The 6,853-nt window shown below is 41.6% G+C and overlaps 1 protein-coding gene across 1 annotated transcript in view; it reads right to left on the reverse strand.

The window, feature by feature from the left end:
- Positions 1–1,037, reverse strand: part of LOC101854816 — a gene marked incomplete in the record, with an annotated part of 63,046 nt that extends 62,009 nt beyond the window's left edge. The window contains 1 exon segment of the mRNA XM_013086376.2: positions 891–1,037.
- Positions 1,038–6,853: the final 5,816 nt, after the last annotated feature.

A 6,853-nucleotide genomic window follows, 5' to 3' on the forward strand; every position in this document is an offset into this window, starting at 1 on the left:
GTGACATAGAATCATTAAAAAATGTGCCGCCACGTAAGATCTTGAACTAAGATCTTAAATAAAGACAGAGTGTGGTTACACCGAATAATGGGACGGAAAAGGTGGTATTGAATAACGAAACAAGAGCTGACAATCCTTTCATTTACTTATTTGCTTACTCTCTCTACACCCGCCAAACTCATATTATTATTATTATTATTATTAATAAGGTGTAGAGCAGTGGAAGCCACGTTTGGTCACCTTATCCAGTCTTGGCAAATGTAGGCCCTGGGCGATGATTGCCTCTTCTCTGATAGTGCCTCTGTCAACTTCCAGTTTGTCAACCTCTTTTTCTTTTTCCAGTTGGTCTCCAATTTTACCATGTCTGATTGGACAATCTTGTCTACGGCATTCTTAAAACATGCCCTAAACATCTCCATCTTCTTACTTGCTTGAAACTTACTTAATTTAAATGTTTTCTCAGTTGGGCGGTCAAATATCTCTAAAAATGCATTTTCTGCAACCGCATCTTGTCTTTTTTCCTTCCAATCTTGGAGATGTAATTAAGTGAGTAGGACGCAGAAAGGTGTCACCAAGATATCAAGAGAATGTATAGCAGATGACAAGGAAAGTTCAACTCAAATGTGTATATAAGGAAAATATATTATACATATGTTCAATATGTACATGTGTGTGTGTGTGTGTGTGTGTGTGTGTGTGTGTGTGTGTGTGTGTGTGTGTGTGTGTGTGTGTGTGGTACCAATCAACTACGCAGACAAGTGTGACATATTGATATAAACAAAAACCAAAAAAGCTAAATAATTACTACCAATAAATAACAAGTAATGACTTTACCCTCACATAATGACGTATTCAAAAGCACTGCACATTCTGTGTATACAAGCACTTACCTTTCTGGAATTAACAGTGATAATCGACCTGGACAGAGCGCGCTTCCAGGCGGTACCTCCACCCACAACAGGTAGCCAGAGACAACAACACGGAAGCGGTGGAACAGAGAGTGGTGTTAGTGATGGGGGGAAACAAGGAAAGTGAGGGGGAGCGAGGTGAGATTTCGGCAAAGCGGGAGAGAGAGGAAGAAAAAAGTACTGACACCCGCTCTTCCGCTGGCTGCCCTGGCACCCGCATTAAAGGCACACCGCTGAGGTCATTTTGGTTATAGTGATGGGAGTCTGTACTGCTATGCCATTATAGGTTAATTTATGTATCCGTGCTACATACAATCTTTGTATTTAGAGACTGGGATTTTAAATTTTGATAACATCCATAACATACATTGAATTGATAACAAACGAAAACTATTTTTTGTGATAATGGAAGTGTTATTTCTAGTTGCAAAACTCCTCTGATATTGTTTCTGCATGGTTTTTTTAAGATTTAGATTTCCTTTTTTTATTTAAGAACCTTTCGCTCCTCATAAATAACGCTTCGTTTTGAGATTGCACTCTGACAATGAGTTCTGTGATGGCAGTGACTGCGCAACGCTAAATGTTTTTTTTTGAGATACTGAACGCTTTGATAAATGGATCAGCGTCATTGGTAAAGCGACCTTATTGCGATCTGCCCAATATGTGTCGTGGTTGCAAATCCTACTTGACACTAAATGTGTAGCATATAATAATTATAAGACTGTGCCGGCAAGAGTTTTAGTTTTATTACTTTCTTGTTGCTGTTGGTTTTTTAGAGGGTTGGTTAGAACAAAAACATGGTAGAAAATGTTCGACATCTGATGTCATCTTGCTACCTCAGAATTACATAGTTCTATCTATTCAGTAGATTCTACCTAGTTTCGAGAAATTTGACGTCAAATATTTTAAGTTTCACAATAATATATGACATGTCAAGGTCTTTTAAATGCAATTCTTTGAATATTATCTTGATAATGATTTCCAAAAATATTAGTGGGTGGTTGGCAGGTGCTCTGGTGTGGTTTGCTCCTTCTTTCCTATCAAACATCTATCGTCCGTATCTCCCCTTTTTCTTTTTTATGTTTGTTACTCTCTTGTAATACCTCTATTCTTCTGGCGCTCATATGACCTTATGCAGTTGCGAGTGCCGTAAAACCTCTACTAAAACAAAACTAAAAACATTACAGTTTTTAATAAAGCAAATTGAACATAATGTGGTTTCTGACCCCATGATCTTATAGTAACTCAAGAGGGCCAAAGATGTCAGATAGAATTTTGAAATTCCGTGGTAGCGATATCCAGACATGTTGCTCGCACATTTTGAGAAGCGATTGAACAGGCGACTCGGATACCTGACAATGATATCATGCTGAAAGGCAACACTATAGTTGGAACTCCTAAGAGAGTATTTGAACTGCAAGTGTTTGTTGAGGCGTTAAACAAAAAGAGCTTCAAACATCTCAGTCTAGAGTAGACATAAAGAACTTCAGCGGAGTACAGTAGCGTACACAGCTTCAGAAAGGCGCTCTCTCTCTCTCTCTCTCTCTCTCTCTCTCTCTCTCTCTCTCTCTCTCTCTCTCTCTCCCTCTCTCCCTCTCTCTCTCTCTCTCTCTCTCTTTCTTTCTCTCTCTCTCTCTCTCTCTCCCTCTCTCTCTCTCCCTCTCTCTCTCTCTCTCTCTCTCTCTCTCTCTCTCTCTCCACAATAAATATGCATCTAGTTACCCCCCCTCCATCTCTTTCTCTCTTTCTTTCTTTCTTTCTTTCTTTCTCTCTATTCTTTTCACTCTCTTTAGCTCGTTCTCTGTTTCCTTCTCTCTCTCTCTGTCTCTCTCTGTCTCTCTCTCTCTCTCCCTCTCTCTCTACCTCTCTGGCTCTCTCTAACGCTCACACACTCTCTGTCTCTCTCTGTCTCTCTCTCTCCAAAAGTATTTTTGCTTTCCCCGCCTTCTTGTCCTCGCCCACGCCCTTGCCCCACCCACTAACGTTTCTTTCGTGACGTTTCCTCACTCTGTCCTGGAACTTACGCCCAGTTTGACTCGCCCTTTCCCATGACGTAATCATCACGTGATGAACGTGCCTCTTGACACACAAAGTACTGCTTTGCCGTAATAAGAAAAAAACTTAACAAAAAAAGTGGTTTCAGGGAAAGGGGGGGGGGTGATATCACTTTCTTAATTTGATTGGTGGAAAAAAAGTGGGGCTGGGGAACTCCCAAAGAAATAAAAAGATTTTCAGTAGAAAGCACCACTACCTTTAAATTACAAAGTTTTATCTGGTAGTTTTGGTCGTTTTTAGTTACTAAGACTATATGAGATCAGACGCCAAATCATGTACTGTCTGTTCTGTGGAAATTGTAATATTATTCGAAGTTATTATTAAGATATTCAAAGAATTGCATTTAAAAAGGTCAACCAAGTTGTTATACTCAACAATTTTGACGTCAGATTTCTCAAAACTAGACACTGAGAAGCTAGAATTTTGTATGTCTATGGTAGCGAGCAGACAGCTCTACCAAAGATGATGTTTGAGTTATTTAAGTCTATACCTATTTTTCCACTCAGCGTTTCCTACCATCCTCCACTCTACCCCCAAACCCTTCTAAAAAGTCAGATTTGTTTAATACAATTCCTGTTACTACATCAACCACAGAACAATGCACAAAAAGACGCAAAAAACCAAATCCGTTCCTGATAGAGAGATTTTGCCATGCTTCAGAGCCGTTACCTTTGGAGAGAAATTATATTATAGGTGCAGTCTGTAGTTTGGCCAAAATAATACTTTAACTGCATGTCTATGGCTGTCTTACACATTTCTTCCTTATTTGCTTGTAAATGTTTCCCGACACGCTCGACTTAAGCAGTTCATTTCGGAGGTGGACCTTTCACCGTGGGATTTCTTTGGTCTTTTTCCTTTTCAAGACCTGCCCTGGTGAGACCAAAAAGCTTGACCGAAGACAAATCGTGACGTAAAAGCTGGACTGAAGAAAATGTCAGTTGGGTGTAAAGACCTTTCTTTTGATATCCCGTCTTTTATACAGTAGGGAAGGTATGATACCGTGGAGAACTTTATTTTTTCTCTCCCCCGCCCTCTTGGGGTCACTCTTTACTTGGTCCTATCGGGGAAAGACGTTATTTTGGAAAAGTATGACTCTTAAAACCATTATGTTGAATATAAGTCAATGACCAGTTTACCAGCTTCACCACAACCGCAGGTACTCTCTCTCTCTCTCTCTCTCTCTCTCTCTCTCTCTCTCTCTCTCTCTCTCTCTCTCTCTCTCTCTCTCTCTCTCTCTCTCTCTGATCCCTCTCTCCCTCTCTCTGTAGGTGGTTGGCGGGGGCTTTGGTGTGGTTTGCTTCTTCTTTCCTCTAAAACATCTATCGTCCTTATCCCTCCTACTTCTTTTTTATGTCTGTTACTCTCTTGTAACACCTCTAATCTTCTGGCGCTCATATGACCTTATGCAGTTGCGAGCGCCGTAAAACTTCTACTAAAGTAATCTCCATCTCTCTCTCTCTCACTCTCTCTCCCTCCCTCCCTCTCTCTCTCTCTCTCTCTCTCTCTCTCTCTCTCCCTCTCTCTCTCTCTCTCTCTCTCTCTCAAGAGGACGTGTGTGGCTGACTGTAGGTAACAAAGGGTTCGGAAGAAGCATAAGCTCCACACGGTTCACGAGCAGGAGTCAAAGAGTTCGCCCCTGGTCAAGGTCAAGGGTCACTGACTCGCACAACTTGTTGCCAGCAATATGGCACGCGTGCGCTATGTGTGTGAGAGTGTGTGTATTTGCGTGTGTGTGGATATATATGTGTGTGTGGGTTTGTGTATGTGAGTGGAAATGTGTGAATACGTGCGCATGCATCATTTGTGTGTATAAGGCAAGCAAACAGACAGACAGGTAGACAGACAAACAGACGAACAAAAAGGCAGAAACAAAGCGGTAGGGACGGCAGTTGTTTTTTACTGCGGGTCAACATAATCAGGGTCACATCTCGCCATGTGTCTGAGGGAGAGAGAGAGAGAGAGAGAGAGAGAGAGAGGGGGGGGGGAGGGAGAGAGAGAGAGAGAGAGAGAGAGAGAGAAAGAGAGAGAGAGAGAGACAAACAGACAGGCAGAGAGAGAGGGGGGAGGGAAAGACAGCGAAAACGACGGGAGAGAGAGATGACTAGAAAGAGAGCGAGCGAAAGCAACAGGAGCGATAGATAGAGAGACAGACAGACAGGGATAGACAGACAGAGGAGAGAGAGAGAGAGAGAGAGAGAGAGAGAGAGAGAGAGAGAGAGAGAGAGAGAGCGAGCAAATAAGCCCCAGGGAAGCTTTTGCTGACGTCACAGATGGCGTATATAATTTGCAAAACGATATGATTCTGTTTGTCGTGGTCTTTGGGGTCCATAGAACAAATGTCACCACCTAAAAAGCAAGGTCGCGCTAAATAAGGGATCTAGAAAATTATCATGCTTATTATATAGACACAATGTGGATCTAAAAAATATGTTGTTGGATAGATTGTTTCTCAAATTTGCCACATATCTAATATGCTGGTGTGCAAGACCATGAGCAAGCAAAAGTTTTATTTGACACCCTCGAAAACGTTTTCAGAGCTCCATGACAATGATGGACAAGGCGAAAAAAGATCTTCAGTACGGTATTTTCGCTTCCGGAAATTAAACTTCATGTACTTTACTTTATCCTTGCTCGTCTTCTTCTTCTTCCTCGTTCTCGATGACAGCAGCTAGACAATCAGTCCGATGTCGCGCACAAACTGTGTAGCTCGCTTCAACTCTGAAAGACTGCCATAGAGTTTTATCTCAAGGGGGTCCTTGCTCGTGTATCATTAGATAGGGAGGTTCAATCTTCGGTCAAGGGGTAGGTTGGTGGTTTCTGTTGTTTATATATCATTACCACTAAGAATGTAAGTAAGTGAGTTCATTCAGTGTTTAAGGCCATTGGCCTACATCACATCATATAAAACTCCCATTTGTTAAAAAATAAAGTTTCCATAATGAAAGACTACAGGTTGTACACGTATCTTTCATCACGGGTCAAATATTGCATATTTCTGTCGCTGGGCGGAGTCAGGCTGGGAGGAATTAACAAATTCCTTTGAAGGACAAAATATAAACTGTAGAAAATAAAGTGAAATTCATCTTCTTTTTCATGAGAGTTACACCTCTCACATAAGGGTGGATTATTCATTTGCACCGCTCAGAATAAAAAGTCGGAGGGTATATCGTGGTACAACCGTCTCTCCAATAACTTGATCACCTTGAGCAACGTCTAGTTATAAATCAATATTTAACTCTGGTGCCTTTTCAAATCAATTCAAATTCGGGGCTCCACATACATGAGTCCAGTCATCTTCATCTTCTCATTCTTATTATCAATATATGCAACACCATTACATCATCATCATCAGATGCCATTCTGCCTGCCTCTTCAATATGACTCATTCCTGCATGTAGTTATAAATAGAAGTCTTTGAAGGCAGCTATATCAGAAAAGATAATATTCTATTCTTAGTAACACCGTCCTCCAAACTCCAATCGGTTTACGATAAAGGCAGATCAAAGGTTCACAATACCGAACCAACACATGTTATCTCATATGTCTAAAAATAAATACGCTATTCTTAGACGAAGACGGGCAAGCCAATCAAATGGCAGAATTGTGGGATCTAGTTTTGTTTTGGTGTGGTGCAAGAAAAACCCGCCATTTTCCAAAGACAACTCATGCCGTGGTACTCAAGGGAGTTAATTGTAACTGTGGTTTGGGGCTCTCGTCTCTCGCGCCTTTAGCCAGCTTGAGGCCATTGTGTGCGCCGTACAGGTGAGCACTATCAGCGATAAGTGGAGAGGAACATTCGCACGCGCGCGTGCTTCTGTGCTTCTGGGGGAGGGGGGGTGTTTGTTTGTGTGTGTGTGTGTGTGTGTGTGTGTGTGTGTGTGTGTATGTGA

Source organism: Aplysia californica, unplaced genomic scaffold, assembly GCF_000002075.1.
Source record: "Aplysia californica isolate F4 #8 unplaced genomic scaffold, AplCal3.0 scaffold00460, whole genome shotgun sequence".
NCBI lineage: Eukaryota > Metazoa > Mollusca > Gastropoda > Aplysiida > Aplysiidae > Aplysia > Aplysia californica.